Source organism: Pseudophryne corroboree, chromosome 6 (assembly GCF_028390025.1).
Source record: "Pseudophryne corroboree isolate aPseCor3 chromosome 6, aPseCor3.hap2, whole genome shotgun sequence".
NCBI classification, from domain to species: domain Eukaryota; kingdom Metazoa; phylum Chordata; class Amphibia; order Anura; family Myobatrachidae; genus Pseudophryne; species Pseudophryne corroboree.
Window position 1 is genome coordinate 818,380,644 of NC_086449.1, and position 14,762 is coordinate 818,395,405.

The 14,762-nt window shown below is 49.9% G+C and overlaps 1 long non-coding RNA gene across 1 annotated transcript in view; it reads right to left on the reverse strand.

Annotated features, from left to right (window-relative positions):
• The window catches only part of LOC134935785 (uncharacterized), a 408,543-nt gene extending 394,566 nt beyond the window's left edge, over positions 1 to 13,977 (reverse strand). The window contains exon 1 of the long non-coding RNA XR_010180402.1: positions 13,868 to 13,977. This is a non-coding gene — a long non-coding RNA (uncharacterized LOC134935785). The remainder of the gene's footprint in view (positions 1 to 13,867) is intronic.
• Between the last annotated feature and the right edge of the window lie 785 nt (positions 13,978 to 14,762).

Here is a 14,762-nt window from a genome sequence, read left to right on the forward strand (position 1 = left end):
CACGGACCAACCTGGGAGCGTGGACATCAGCAGAGTTCACCCAACTCCTCTCCTCAGGACCATAGCCGGCCCAGTCGATGAGATATTGCAGACGACCATACCGGTGACGGGAGTCCAGGATCTTCTCTATCTCGAACTCTATGCCCCGCTGAGTTGGAATGCTGGGGCCAGCTGGAAGAGCTCTTTGGAAGCGATTTAGGACTAATGGTCTGAGGAGAGAGACATGGAAAGCATTAGGAATACGCAATGAAGAGGGTAACTTGAGCTTGTAAGCCACAGGATTTAGAACTCTTTCGATGGAGAAAGGACCAATGAAGCGTGGTGCAAACTTCATCGAAGGCACTTTAAGACGAAGATTCCGGGTTGACAGCCAGACTTTATCCCCAGGTTTCAAGCTGGGAACTGCACGTCTCTTGCGGTCGGCAAAGAATTTGTACCGGGCAGAAGCCTTTTTGAGTGAAGTATGAATCTTCCTCCAGATTGTTGAGAACTGACTGAGGACAGTCGTGGCAGCAGGAACATCGATGCTAGGAAGGTCTTGAAAATCAGGAACTCGTGGATGCTGCCCATAAACAGCGAAGAACGGAGTAGTTTCAGTAGCTGTGTGGTAGCGGAAATTGTGAGCGAATTCAGCCCACGGGAGCAAATCTACCCAGTCATCTTGGGAAGATGATATGTACAGTCTCAGGAAAGTTTCCAACTCCTGGTTTACCCTCTCTGTCTGCCCATTCGTCTGAGGATGATACGCTGACGAGAACTTGAGATGGACCTGCATGGCAGAACAGAGAGCTCTCCAAAACCTTGCCACAAACTGAACTCCACGGTCAGATATTATTTCAGTGGGTAGTCCATGTAAACGGAAAATCTCCCGTAGGAAGATTTGAGCCAGTTTTGGAGCGGAAGGAAGTCCTTGGAGTGGAACAAAATGAGCCATTTTGGTAAATCTGTCGACCACTACCCAGATGGTATTGAATCCTTGGGAGGAGGGAAGGTCAGAGATGAAATCCATAGACAGATGTGACCAAGGACGGCTGGAAATGGATAATGGCTGTAACTGACCTGCTGGAGACTGACGAGGAGTTTTGTGCTGCACACATTTAGGGCAAGACGCCACAAAGTCTTTGATGTCGACTTTCATCTTCGGCCACCAGTATGTTTCAGAGAGAAATTTAAAAGTCTTTAGGACACCAGGATGCCCAGTAAATTTAGACTGATGAGCCCAAGACAACAACTTAGAACGGAGTTCAGGAGCAACAAAAGTCTTACCAGGAGGCGGAGCTGGAGAAACTTGTGAAGAAGCAAAGGCAACAGGATCCAGGATGGAGCGTGGTACTGGATCGGATATCTCGTCCTCAGATTCCATGGATCGAGACAAGGCATCTGCTTTGGTATTCTGAGAACCTGGGCGGAAATGGAGCTTGAAATTAAAACGGGAGAAGAACATAGCCCATCGGGACTGGCGAGGATTAAGGCACTGAGCTGCCTTCAAGTAGAGCAGGTTTTTATGATCCGTATAGATATTAAATGGAAACTTCGCCCCTTCCAGGAGATACCTCCATTCCTCAAGGGCCAGTTTAATCGCCAGAAGCTCTTGATCTCCGATGGAATAATTAACTTCTGCAGGAAGAAATTTACGGGAAAAGAATCCACAGGGATGAATCTTCCCATCAGCTCCCATCTGAGAGAGAACAGCTCCCACTCCTACTGTGGAAGCATCCACCTCCAACTCGAATGGCTTATTAATATCGGGCTGTAACAAAACTGGAGCGGTAACAAAAGCCATCTTGATTTTTTGAAACGCAGCCAGGGCATCTTCTGACCAGTTGGAATGATCTGCCCCTTTCCGAATTAAGCTAGTAATAGGAGCAATGAGAGTTGAAAAGCCTCGGATGAATTTCCTATAATAATTGGCAAAGCCCAGGAATCGTTGAATGGACTTGAGAGTGTTCGGAATGGACCAATTGGCAATAGCTTCCAATTTTGCCGGGTCCATCTGGAGATCCGATCCAGAAATTATATACCCCAGGAAGGGTATGGAGGTAACCTCAAAGGTACACTTAGATAATTTGCCGTAAAGACAATTCTCACGAAGACGTCGGAGGACTTCACGGACTTGGAGACGATGAGAAGGGAGGTCTTGAGAGAAGATGAGGATATCGTCCAGGTAAACAACGAGATACTTGTACAGAACGTCACGGAAAATTTCATTAACAAAGTGTTGAAACACTGCTGGAGCATTGCTCAACCCGAATGGCATTACCAGGTACTCGTAATGGCCATCCCGAGTATTGAAAGCTGTCTTCCATTCGTCACCGCTGCGGATTCTGATGAGATTATAGGCACCGCGGAGATCTAACTTGGTGAAGATGCGGGCTCCTTTGACTCTATCAAATAACTCGGTAATAAGAGGTAACGGGTAGCTGTTCTTAACGGTAATATCATTAAGTCCCCGGTAGTCAATACATGGACGTAGTCCTCCATCTTTCTTTTTAACAAAAAAGAAACCTGCCCCAGCAGGTGATGATGAGGGACGGATGAATCCTTTCTGTAGGTTTTCTTTGATGTATTCGCTCATCGCTTCGGTTTCAGGAACAGATAACGGGTAGGTGCGCCCCCTAGGTGGTTTTTTGCCAGGAATGAGGTCGATGGGGCAATCCCACTCTCTATGGGGCGGCAGGACATCAGCGGCCTTCTCGCTGAAGACGTCAGCGAAATCTTGATAGGCCATAGGAAGAGTAGACTGGGTCTTGATTTCAGAAGTCTTGACAGGAACAACTTGGGCTAAACAGGACTGACGGCAATGTGAACCCCAAGCAGTTAGTTGTAAGGTAGCCCAGTCAATCTGTGGGTTATGTAGCTGGAGCCAGGGCATACCTAACACAATCTCCTGAGTTGCCTGAGGAATAACTAGAAATTTTATTAACTCAGAATGCAGGAACCCAACCCCCAGTATCACTGGCCGGGTTTGTTGAGTGATATACCCCTTAGAAATACGACTACCATCAACTGCCGTGATGTAGACTGGATATGGAAGTTCATAGACCGGCAGATGAAACTTGTCTACCGCAGCTTGAGTGATGAAATTCCCCGCTGCACCACAGTCTACCAACGCAGTTGCAGATTGGAGTCCAGCCGCCGTCTCTAAGGTCACAGGAAGAATGAAATCTTGGGTTGAAGGAGCTTGCTTGAAAGATCCCAACTTGACTCCTCCCCTACAAGTCAGGATCTGGCGTTTCCCGAACGCACCGGACAAGAATTTATTTGGTGACCTACTGCCGCACAATAAAGACACAGTCTCTCACGAAGTCTCCTTGACCGCTCCTCAGAGGTTAAGCGGGACCTATTAATTTGCATAGGCTCGTCAGAAGGTGGAGGCTGAAACTGTACAGGAGGTACCATTCTTGGTTTGCGACACTCAGCACGAGCACGCTCACTATTGCGTTCGTGGATGCGAGAGTCCAACTTGATACATAGGGAGATTAATTCTGGTAATTGCACAGGGATATCACGGGTTGCCAGTTCATCTTTTATCCTCTCCGAGAGTCCATGCCAGAAGGCTGCTACCAAGGCTTGGTTATTCCACTGGATCTCTGCGGCTAGCGTCTGGAACTGGATGACGTATTGGCCCATACTGCGAGTCCCTTGACGGAGCTGGAGAAGATCTGCGGAGGCTGATGTTGCACGACCCGGTTCATCGAAGATGCGTCTGAAGATGGAAACAAACTCAGCATAGTTGTTCATCAACGGGTCGGCACGTTCCCATAGAGGAGACACCCAGCTCAGGGCTGATCCAGAGAGCAGTGAAATGATATAAGCAACCTTGGATCTTGGCGTGGGAAAATTATGAGGTAAAAGTTCAAACTGGACTTCACACTGGTTGAGGAACCCACGGCATAACTTCGGACTGCCATCATACCTGCTAGGCACAGGCAGGTGCAAACGAGATACAGGAGCAGATGCAGCCGGAGAAGAAGAACCCCCTACACTTGCATGTGCAGAGGTAACAGGAACTGGAGGTGCAGGCGCACTTAGCAGAGATTGTTGTAACGTATCAATCCGGGAGGACATCCCTTGCAGAAACTGGAATATCTGCTGCTGCACAGCCTCTTGTCCATCCAAACGGGAGACCAGGTTTTGTAAGGCCCCTGACCCCACACTCTGACCACCGTCCGAGTCCATCGGTCCTGAACTTACTGTCAGAGTCGGTTTAGTTTGTGTCCCCGGAGGGGGCGCTAGTGGGTCAGTGGAGGTAGGTGGAATGAAGTGAGGAGGCAGTATTGGGTTTCTGCGCATGTGCACAATGTAGATTTATTAATAACAGAAAGTCCAGATAATAATGCAGCAGAAAGTAAAACAAACGAATGCAATGGAAATGACAATGGTAACGGCAATGGTAATGGCAATGATATAATATGGTTTGAAACTGAAAGTCTATGGCAGAGTTTGTAATGCAGAAATGGAACCAGAGTAATTAAAACGTGGAGCCAGCAGAGGTGGAATAATGGTAGCAAACCTGGTAGCAATGCAGGAGACTGGATGGTAATGTTCACTGTGCTGTTGGAAGTGCACAATCAGCATGCAGGCTGAATCACAGGTGAGATGACGGAATGCACCTGGAGAGAGAGTCTCTACTGCTGTAGGCTGGAGCACACTGCAGGTGTAGAAGGTGTGAAGCCAGAAAGGTATTGCTGGTGCTGGTACTTGTAGTTCCACGGAAGTAACAGGTACTGAAGAATATCCAGGAGCACGGAGGATCAGGAGAATATCCTGGAACACGGAGGAACAGGAGAACAGGTCCAGACACACGGGTCGCAGGAGTGACACAAAGTTCAGGACAACCTCTGACTCACCCTGCAGCTCCTGATATACCCCCTGACCGGCAGGTATTGGCTGGAGTGAGACGAGGAGGTGTGGCCAAGCTCCGGATTGGCTGCCGCACTTACACTGGGGAAAACTGTCATGGCGGCGCCCATGACGCGGCCCGGCTGGGACGCGGCGCGCCCACACGCCCGTTGACTCCAGGGGCGCTCCCAGGCCTGAGATGGTATCCACGAGCAGGGTGACAGGTGACAGCAACATGCAGTGACCCCGGACGGAGTCCGCTCCGGCGGACAGACATAACAGCGGTAAGTCGATTCCTGACAGACAGGATGGGATGGCTAGAATGGGAGACAGGAGGGGATAGTTGGAGTGAAAGGAAGAAATGGATAAAATGACAGTAGGGGATGGATAGAATGAGAGACAGGAGGGGATAGTTGGAATGAGAGGAAGAAATGGATAGAATGACAGGATAGGATGGATCGAATGGGAGACAGGAGGGGATAGTTGGAATAATAAGAAGAAATGGATAGATGGTTAGCATTACTGTCTCACAGCACTGAGGTCATGTATTTAATGCATGCCATGGCCCTGTGTGTAGTTTGTATATTCTCCCCGTATTTGCGTGGGCTACCTCCAGGTGCTCCGGTTTCCTCCCGCAATCCAAATATATAAGTTTAAAAAAAATGCTTGATAATTCCCAAACATATACATTTTACATGGCAAAAAGAAAGCTGACTGGGAGTGACAGGTGTATAATGTTATGTGTACAGGGGATGGGCCATGTGCATAGGGGTATGTGTACAGGGGATGGGCCAGGTGCATAGGGGTATGTGTACAGGGAATGGGACATGTGCATAGGGGTATGTGTACAGGGGATGGGCCAGGTGCATAGGGGTATGTGTACAGGGAATGGGACAGGTGAATAGGGGTATGTGTACAGGGGATGGGCCAGGTGCATAGGGGTATGTGTACAGGGGATGGGCCAGGTGCATAGGGGTATGTGTACAGGGAATGGGACAGGTGAATAGGGGTATGTGTACAGGGGATGGGCCAGGTGCATAGGGGTATGTGTACAGGGAATGGGACAGGTGAATAGGGGTATGTGTACAGGGAATGGGACAGGTGAATAGGGGTATGTGTACAGGGAATGGGACAGGTGAATAGGGGTATGTGTACAGGGGATGGGCCAGGTGTTAAGGGTTATGTGTACAGGGAATGGGACAGGTGAATAGGGTTATGTGTACAGGGGATGGGCCAGGTGCATAGGGGTATGTGTACAGGGAATGGGACAGGTGAATAGGGGTATGTGTACAGGGGATGGGCCAGGTGCATAGGGGTATGTGTACAGGGAATGGGCCAGGTGAATAGGGGTATGTGTACAGGGAATGGGACAGGTGAATATGGGTATGTGTACAGGGAATGGGACAGGTGAATAGGGGTATGTGTACAGGGAATGGGACAGGTGAATAGGGGTATGTGTACAGGGGATGGGCCAGGTGTTAAGGGTTATGTGTACAGGGGATGGGCCAGGTGCATAGGGGTATGTGTACAGGGGATGGGCCAGGTGCATAGGGGTATGTGTACAGGGATGGGCCAGGTGCATAGGGGTATGTGTACAGGGGATGGGTCAGGTGCATAGGGGTATGTGTACAGGGGATGGGCCAGGTGCATAGAGGTATGAGTACAGGGGATGGGCCAGGTGCATAGGGGTATGTGTACAGGGATGGGCCAGGTGCATAGGGGTATGTGTACAGAGGATGGGTCAGGTGCATAGGGGTATGTGTACAGGGGATGGTCCAAGTGCATGGGGGTATGAGTACAGGGGATGGGCCAGGTGTATAGGGGTATGTGTACAGGAGATGGGGCAGGTGCATAGGGGTATGTGTACAGAGGATGGGTCAGGTGCATAGGGGTATGTGTACAGGGGATGGTCCAAGTGCATGGGGGTATGAGTACAGGGGATGGGCCAGGTGTATAGGGGTATGTGTACAGGAGATGGGGCAGGTGCATAGGGGTATGGCGGTCATGTGACTGATGCTGGAATCAAACACCCCAGGAGACCGGCGCTGTGACACCGTCAGCCGACATCCCATAGGTGAGAATGGGGGTGGGCGTTAGGGTTACGGCCCAGGTGGGTGAGTGTTAGGATTAGGCAATGGGGGGGGGGGGGGGTTTAGGGTTAGGCAGTAGGGTGGGTTAGTCATAGCTGACATCCCCGAAGAGTTATCCATAGTTGACACCCCCTGAGGGTTAGGGTAGGGGATGGAAGAGTGGTAAAATACTTACCCCCTTCCGGTGGCGGGATTCTCACTGTCAGGATGCCACAGTCAGTCATGTGACCGCTGGCATACCGACCGCCAGCATTCCATACCCAACCTGATGAGACACATCCATAATGTTATGTGTACAAGGGATGAGGCAAGTGCAGTGAGAGCGTTATTCTCATTGAAAAAGTGCAATGATAAATGATATTTAGATGCAGTGAGGATAGTGGGGCAGATGTATTAAACTGGAGAAGCCATAAAGAAGTGATAAACCAGTGATATGTGCAAGGTGATAAACGCACCAGTCAATGAACTCCAATATGTAAATTAACAGTTAGAAGCTGATTGGCTGGTGTGTTTATCACCTTGCCCTTATCACTGATTTATCACTTCCTTATGCCGGCTACAGGCTTAATACATCTGCCCCTGTATTCCTTAACTGCACAGAACTGAAACTATTTTCCCAATTGTTACAATATAAGTCTAGAATTAAAAATGTATCCACAATGAGGTGTGAAAAGCTCAGTTTCACCGAAATAAACAGACGTCAGGTTTTTGTTTTTTTAAATATTCAAAAGAGTCACATACGCTCTCCGCCTACTTCTGTGACATCACAAGTTGGACAGAAGTTGTCTGGCCTATTAAAATAAGAATTTACTTACCGATAATTCTATTTCTCGTAGTCCGTAGTGGATGCTGGGAACTCCGTAAGGACCATGGGGAACAGCGGCTCCGCAGGAGACTGGGCACAAAAAGAAAAGCTTTAGGACTACCTGGTGTGCACTGGCTCCTCCCCCTATGACCCTCCTCCAAGCCTCAGTTAGGATACTGTGCCCGGACGAGCGTACACAATAAGGAAGGATTTATGAATCCCGGGTAAGACTCATACCAGCCACACCAATCACACCGTACAACTTGTGATCTGAACCCAGTTAACAGCATGATAACAGAGGAGCCTCTGGATAGATGGCTCACAACAACAATAACCCGATTAGTTAACAATAACTATATACAAGTATTGCAGATAATCCGCACTTGGGATGGGCGCCCAGCATCCACTACGGACTACGAGAAATAGAATTATCGGTAAGTAAATTCTTATTTTCTCTGACGTCCTAGTGGATGCTGGGAACTCTGTAAGGACCATGGGGATTATACCAAAGCTCCCAAACGGGCGGGAGAGTGCGGATGACTCTGCAGCACAGAGTGAGAAAACTCCAGGTCCTCCTCAGCCAGAGTGTCAAATTTGTAAAATTTCACAAAAGTATTTGACCCTGACCAAGTAGCAGCTCGGCAAAGTTGTACAGCCGAGACCCCTCGGGCAGCCGCCCAAGATGAGCCCACCTTCCTTGTGGAGTGGGCTTTTACAGATTTTGGCTGTGGCAGGCCTGCCACAGAATGTGCAAGCTGAATTGTACTACAAATCCAGCGAGCAATAGTCTGCTTAGAAGCAGGAGCACCCAGCTTGTTGGGTGTGTACAGGATAAATAGCGAGTCAGATTTTCTGACTCCAGCCGTCCTGGAAACATATATTTTCAGGGCCCTGACAACGTCCAGCAACTTGGAGTCCTCCAAGTCCCTAGTAGCCGCAGGTACCACAATAGGCTGGTTCAGGTGAAACGCTGAAACCACCTTAGGGAGAAATTGAGGACGAGTCCTCAATTCTGCCCTGTCCGTATGAAAAATCAGGTAAGGGCTTTTACAGGATAAAGCCGCCAATTCTGACACACGCCTGGCCGAAGCCAGGGCCAACAGCATGACCACTTTCCATGTGAGATATTTTAAGTCCACAGTGTTGAGTGGTTCAAACCAATGTGATTTTAGGAAACCCAAAACAACATTCAGATCCCAGGGTGCCACTGGAGGCACAAAAGGAGGCTGTATATGTAGCACTCCCTTAACAAACGTCTGGACTTCAGGCACTGAAGCCAGTTCCCTTTGAAAGAAAATCGACAGGGCCGAAATCTGGACCTTAATGGATCCTAATTTTAGGCCCATAGACACTCCTGCTTGCAGGAAATGCAGGAATCGACCCAGTTGAAATTCCTCCGTCGGGGCCTTTTTGGCCTCGCACCACGCAACATATTTCCGCCAGATGCGGTGATAATGCTTTGCGGTTACATCCTTTCTGGCTTTTATCAAAGTAGGGATGACTTCGTCTGGAATGCCTTTTTCCTTTAGGATCCGGCGTTCAACCGCCATGCCGTCAAACGCAGCCGCGGTAAGTCTTGGAACAGACAGTGTCCCTGCTGGAGCAGGTCCCTTCTCAGAGGTAGAGGCCACGGGTCCTCTGTGAGCATTTCTTGAAGTTCCGGGTACCAAGTCCTTCTTGGCCAATCCGGAGCCACGAGAATGGTTCTTACTCCTCCCCGCCGTATAATTCTCAGCACCTTGGGTATGAGAGGCAGAGGAGGGAACACATACACTGACTGGTACACCCACGGTGTTACCAGAGCGTCCACAGCTATTGCTTGAGGGTCCCTTGACCTGGCGCAATACCTGTCCAGTTTTTTGTTGAGGCGGGACGCCATCATGTCCACCTTTGGTTTTTCCCAACGGTTTACAATCATGTGGAAGACTTCTGTGCCTGCTGAGGAAGTCTGCTTCCCAGTTGTCCACTCCCGGAATGAACACTGCTGACAGTGCTATCACATGATTTTCCGCCCAGCGAAGAATCCTTGCAGCTTCTGCCATTGCCCTCCTGCTTCTTGTGCCGCCCTGTCTGTTTACGTGGGCGACTGCCGTGATGTTGTCCGACTGGATCAGCACCGGCTGACCTTGAAGCAGAGGTCTTGCTTGGCTTAGAGCATTGTAAATGGCCCTTAGCTCCAGGATATTTATGTGAAGTGATGTCTCCAGGCTTGACCACAAGCCCTGGAAATTTCTTCCCTGTGTGACTGCTCCCCAGCCTCGCAGGCTGGCATCTGTGGTCACCAGGACCCAGTCCTGAATGCCGAATCTGCGGCCCTCTAGAAGATGAGCACTCTGCAACCACCACAGGAGAGACACCCTTGTCCTTGGGGACAGGGTTATTCGCTGATGCATCTGAAGATGCGATCCGGACCATTTGTCCAGCAGGTCCCACTGGAATGTTCTTGCGTGGAATCTGCCAAATGGGATTGCTTCGTAGGAAGCCACCATTTTTCCCAGGACCCTTGTGCATTGATGCACTGATACTTGGCCTGGTTTTAGGAGGTTCTTGACTAGCTCGGATAACTCCCTGGCTTTCTCTTCTGGGAGAAACACCTTATCCCTAGGAATAGAAGTCGTGTCGTCGGGATCAGCTGCGATTTTGGGATATTGAGAATCCAACCGTGCTGCCGCAGCACTACTTGAGATAGTGCTACTCTGACTACCAACTGTTCCCTGGATCTCGCCCTTATCAGGAGATCGTCCAAGTAAGGGATAATTAAAACTCCTTTCCTTCGAAGGAGTATCATCATTTCGGCCATTACTTTGGTAAAGACCCGGGGTGCCGTGGACAATCCAAACGGCAGCGTCTGAAACTGATAGTGGCAGTTCTGTACCACAAACCTGAGGTACCCTTGGTGAGAAGGGTAAATTGGGACATGGAGGTAAGCATCCTTGATGTCCAGAGACACCATATAATCCCCTTCCAGGTTCGCGATCACCGCTCTGAGTGACTCCATCTTGAATTTGAACCTCTGTACGTAAGTGTTCAAAGATTTTAGATTTAAAATGGGTCTCACCGAGCCGTCCGGCTTCGGTACCACAAACAGCGTGGAATAATACCCCTTTCCCTGTTGCAGGAGGGGTACCTTGATTATCACCTGCTGGGAATACAGCTTGTGAATGGCTTCCAATACCGCCTCCCTGTCGGAGGGAGACGTCGGCAAGGCAGACTTTAGGAAACGGCGAGGGGGAGACGTCTCGAATTCCAGTTTGTACCCCTGAGATACTATCTGTAGGATCCAGGGGTCCCCTTGTGAGTGAGCCCACTGTGCGCTGAAATTCTTGAGACGGGCCCCCACCGTGCCTGAGTCCGCTTGTATAGCCCCAGCGTCATGCTGAGGACTTGGCAGAAGCTGGAGAGGACTTCTGTTCCTGGGAACTGGCTGTTTGCTGCAGCCTTTTTCCTCTCCCTCTGCCACGGGGCAGAAATGAGGAGCCTTTTGTCCTCTTGCCCTTATGGGGCCGAAAGTACTGCGCCTGATAATACGGCGTCTTCTTATGTTGAGAGGCTACCTGGGGTAAAAATGTGGATTTCCCAGCAGTTGCCGTGGACACCAGGTCTGATAGACCTACCCCAAATAACTCCTCCCCTTTATAAGGCAATACTTCCATATGCCTTTTGGAATCAGCATCACCTGACCACTGCCGCGTCCATAACCCTCTTCTGGCGGATATGGACAGCGCACTCACTCTTGATGCCAGTCGGCAAATATCCCTCTGTGCATCACGCATATATAAAAATGCATCTTTTAAATGCTCTATAGTCAGCAATATACTGTCCCTATCAATATTTTCAGTCAGGGAATCCGACCACGCCACCCCAGCACTGCACATCCAGGCTGAGGCGATTGCTGGTCGCAGTATAACACCCGTGTGAGTGTATATACATTTTAGGATATTCTCCTGCTTTCTGTCAGCAGGTTCCTTAAGGGCGGCCGTATCAGGAGACGGCAGTGCCACCTGTTTAGACAAGCGTGTGAGCGCTTTATCCTCACACACTTCATTTAATTCCTCAGATGCAGGAAAAACTACAGGTAGTTTTTTCTCACCAAACATAATACCCTTTTTAACGGTACTTGTACTATCAGAAATGTGTAAAACATTTTTCATTGCCTCAATCATGTAACGTGTGGCCCTACTGGAAGTCACATTCGTCTCTTCATCGTCGACACTGGAGTCAGTATCCGTGTCGGCGTCTGTATCTGCCATCTGTGATAGCGGGCATTTAAGAGCCCCCGATGGTCTTTGAGACGCCTGGACAGGCACCAGCTGAGTAGCCGGCTGTCCCATGTCATCAAACTTCTTTTGTAAAGAGCTGACACTTTCACGTAATTCCTTCCATAAGCCCATCCACTCAGGTGTCGACCCCCTAGGCGGTGACATCTCCACTACAGGCAATTGCTCCGCCTCCACATCATTTTCCTCCTCATACATGTCGACACAGCCGTACCGACACACAGCACACACACAGGGAATGCTCTGATAGAGGACAGGACCCCACTAGCCCTTTGGGGAGACAGAGGGAGAGTATGCCAGCACACACCAGAGCGCTATATATATACCGGGATAACACTATACAGAGTGTTTTTCCCTTTATAGCTGCTGTTTATATTATACTGCGCCTAATTAGTGCCCCCCCCCCCCTCTCTTGTTTTACCCTTTTCTGTAGTGCAGGACTGCAGGGGAGAGTCAGGGAGACGTCCTTCCAGCGGAGCTGTGAGGGAAAATGGCGCCAGTGTGCTGAGGAGATAGGCTCCGCCCCCTTCTCGGCGGACTTTTCTCCCGCTTTTTTCTGGAATCTGGCAGGGGTTAATATACATCCATATAGCCCTGGGGGTTATATGTGATGTATTTTTGCCAGCCAAGGTGTTTATATTGCTGCTCAGGGCGCCCCCCCCCCCAGCGCCCTGCACCCTCAGTGACCGGAGTGTGTGGTGTGCATGAGGAGCAATGGCGCACAGCTGCAGTGCTGTGCGCTACCTTGGTGAAGACAGATGTCTTCTGCCGCCGATTTTCCGGACCTCTTCTTGCTTCTGGCTCTGTAAGGGGGCCGGCGGCACGGCTCTGGGACCGGACTCCGAGGCTGGGCCTGTGTTCGGTCCCTCTGGAGCTAATGGTGTCCAGTAGCCTAAGAAGCCCAAGCTGGCTGCAAGCAGGCAGGTTCGCTTCTTCTCCCCTTAGTCCCTCTATGCAGTGAGCCTGTTGCCAGCAGGTCTCACTGAAAATAAAAAACCTAAAACTAACTTTTTCTAAGAAGCTCAGGAGAGCCTCCTAGATTGCACCCTGCTCGGTCGGGCACAAAAATCTAACTGAGGCTTGGAGGAGGGTCATAGGGGGAGGAGCCAGTGCACACCAGGTAGTCCTAAAGCTTTTCTTTTTGTGCCCAGTCTCCTGCGGAGCCGCTGTTCCCCATGGTCCTTACGGAGTTCCCAGCATCCACTAGGACGTCAGAGAAAAAAAGTTTGCAGGCTGTGTGGTCTGATGAAAAGTTGGTTAGATGTGTGTGGGGCACCGTTTTAGTTGGGCTGATAAGTTGGAGGGTTGGAGAAAAGTTGGTCTGGTGTATGACCAGCATTAGAACAGTACAGTAGTGCCAGTGTTATTTGATGATAAGAGTTCTGCCAGGGGTGAGGGTGTGGTAATGTTTGTGCAGATCTCACCCCCTTGAGGCAGACTGACTGTAATGGTTCCGCTCCTTCGCTAGCTGAGCTGCTTGCGTTGCTGCTGCAGGATGACCCCCACTACTCCTCCCCCAGTCCATGCACCACAATAAGGACTGAACACTCCCTCTCCTCTCTCTCTCTGTGGGGGTAACACCCTTGTTCCACCTCCGTTCAGCCCCCTCCAATGAGTCCTTATGTGGCTACTTCTCTAAAGGGATGGCTACATAGGAGTTTCTATAATTGGTGCAGTGTATGCGGAGCTCACGGCCCCCTGTAGTGGGCCCACGACGGAGGCTGCATGTGGGTCCCCTCCTCTCTTAATACACCTCTGGATGGCTACTTTATTCTGTCCTCCTCCATTGCCTCCTCTTTGCCAGCCGACCAGCAGGGTTCAGCTCCGGCTGCAGGCACACAGCAATGCCTCACCTCTCTCTTTCTTCCTCGCTTACACCAGGTACCTCACAACTCTCCCTCTGAGGTACAGGACAGTCCTTACAGGTACCTCATACTTCTCTCTTTCCCTCTCACTCCGCCCCTCTTTCTCTGACTGGACAAATCACTCCCAGCTGTATCACTCCGCCCATCTCTTCAACTGTCACCAATGACTGTGAAATGTACATCCGCAGCGTGCAGCACTAAAGTCCACTGCCATCAATAACATCCGACATGCACAATGTCACCAACACTCCAAAATATATATACATTGTTGAAAACATGCACACATACATTACATTTAGTTCATATATTTACTGTACATTTAACATAGTGTATGAGATTTTAATAAAGGTATTTTAACCAGTAGTTACATAAACTTGAAATTACAGTTATTTATACCCCTTTCACATCGCACTGAAAACCCGGTACCGACGCGGCATATTGCCGTGTCGAAACGGGTCCGTGTGCGATGTGAAAGGTCCAATTGTGAATTAGCGGGTTGCATGACCCGGTAATTCAACCCGGTAAAAAAGAAGGGTTCTTACCGGGTTGATTACCGGGTCAGGCGCAGTGTGAATGGGAGCTGTTCCGATGCGAAACGGATCCCATTCACAGCATAGGGAGAGGCGGCGCAGGAGATGAGCTCATCTCCCGGCGCCGCCTCCACCCCCGCCCCTGATGCTGCTGCTCCCTCCGCTGCTATGGCAACCGACCCGGTATATTGCCGGGTCGGAAAGCCAGCAGAGGAGCGCAAATGCCGGATCCCACCCGGTAAGTACACGTTTGTCTTACCGGGTAGGATCCGGCATTTGCGATCTGAATGCGGTATTAGTTTGTATATTTATTATATTCTTTAATTAAAACATACTGATAAAGGTACAAATAC